This window comes from Anarrhichthys ocellatus, unplaced genomic scaffold (genome assembly GCF_004355925.1).
Source record: "Anarrhichthys ocellatus isolate YVR2014 unplaced genomic scaffold, GSC_Weel_1.0 scaffold5032, whole genome shotgun sequence".
NCBI lineage: Eukaryota > Metazoa > Chordata > Actinopteri > Perciformes > Anarhichadidae > Anarrhichthys > Anarrhichthys ocellatus.
The window spans coordinates 1-2,069 of NW_022285006.1; the positions used below are offsets into that span (position 1 = coordinate 1).

General features: G+C 48.1%; 1 pseudogene; it reads right to left on the bottom strand.

Annotated features, from left to right (window-relative positions):
- Positions 1–10: 10 nt before the first annotated feature.
- Positions 11–831, bottom strand: LOC116379731 (transmembrane protein 178A pseudogene; annotated as a pseudogene).
- Positions 832–2,069: the final 1,238 nt, after the last annotated feature.

Consider the following 2,069-nt stretch of genomic DNA (forward strand, 5'->3'; position numbering starts at 1 on the left):
TGTGTGTGTGTGTGTGTGTGTGTGTGTGTGTGTGTGTGTGTATGTATATCTGACCCCTCTCGATGAGCTTATCGATGTCCGTGTCCAGGCCCCTGAAGTAACACTTCCTCCACAGCCCGGAGTGACTGGAGAACAGCGGCCTCCCGCACTCCGTCTCCAGGATGCCCATCCCGAGGATGGCCCTCCAGTTCTCCAGCAGCTCCTCCTCTCTGCTGCCCACATGAATCGGCTTCATCAGCGACACGTCCCGCTGCCGGGCCCCGCCGCTGCCGGTGTCCACCAGCGGCAGGTGGTAGATGGGCATCTCCCGGTTCTTCTGGTCGTTGGACTCGGATCCGTTGCGGTCGCAGTTGCTCTTGTGTCTGCGGGTGTCGGTCTCGTACCAGTGGTCGGTGGAGATGGCGGTGACCAGCAGCACCATGGACAGCGCTCCGAGCGCGAGGCTCACCACGGACACCGTCACCGTCTCCGGCCGCGCGCTCTGCATGACGACGGGGACATGGACCGAGCCGGTCCCGTTACTGGTCCCGTTACTGGACCCGTTACTGGTTCCGTTACTGGTTACCATCTTCTTCTTCTGCTGCCATCCTCGCGCCCGTCAGCCCGCTCCCCGTTTGCCCTCGAGAGAGAGCGCGTTGTCATGCCGACTGACGGACCGTTAGAGAGATGCGTCAAGCTGGAGTCAGTTACCACACATCGGGACCGGAAGTTTACTGAAGCAGCCTTCAGAATAAAAGCTCTACTACCTTCAGTACAGAGAGGAATCCAAGATCAGAGTCTGTGATTCTGTAGGACGGAATCCCTCATCTCAGTTCAGCTCTTCATCACCACCATCATCTTCTTCACCATCATCTTCTTCACCATCATCACACCATCATCTTCGTAACCATCATCACCACCATCATCTTCGTCACCATCATCACCACCATCATCTTCTTCATCATCATCACCACCATCATCTTCTTCACCATCATCACCACCATCATCTTCTTCACCATCATCACCACCTTCATCTTCGTCACCATCATCATCACCATCATCTTCGTCACCATCACCACCATCATCTTCGTCACCATCACCACCATCATCTTCGTCACCATCACCACCACCATCATCTTCTTCACCATCATCACCATTCATCATCTTCTTCACCATCATCACCATTCACCATCTTCTTCATCATCATCACCATTCACTATCTTCTTCATCATCACCATTCACCATCTTCTTCATCATCACATTCACCATCTTCATCATCATCGTCATCATCACCACCATCTTCATCATCATCGTCATCATCATCTTCATCACCACCACCATCTTCATCATCACCATCTTCATCATCATTACCATCTTCGTAATCATTACCATCTTCGTCATCACCATCTTCTTCATCATCACCATCTTCATCATCACCATCTTCATCACCACCATCTTCATCATTATCACCATCTTCATCATTATCACCATCTTCATCATCATCGTCGTCGTCACCATCTTCATCATTACCATCATCTTCATCATCACCACCATCTTCATCTTCATCACCACCATCTTCATCTTCATCACCACCATCTTCATCTTCATCACCACCATCTTCATCTTCACCATCTTCATCACCATCATCATCATCAGAACTGTTTTGTTAATGTTGCCCATATAAGGAGTGTGACATGGTGGAATGTGCAAAACATTAAACAATCAACACAGTGCAAAATACAAGACATGATTTAAAAATAGAAGCATGTAGAAACTGACCTTCAAAATGAAAGCATTAATGTCACCTTTAGGACAGCGTACTGGCCCACAACTCGCCAAGAATTCACCAGACATCACAGCCTATAACATAAATATGGCACAAAGAGTAAGGACGTTAGTGTTTGGTAGATTATTTATTTGTTGTAACAATACTTCTTGGCTATAAATCTTATACCGTTGGAAAGCCTGTTTATTTCACTTTAAAATGGTGACATATTCATAAGGAACATGCATTTGTGGGATGAGCAGCACAGCTGAGGATGTGGGTTGCGCCCATGAACAATTTGCCAAATCTTCTCTGCCAATGCCAA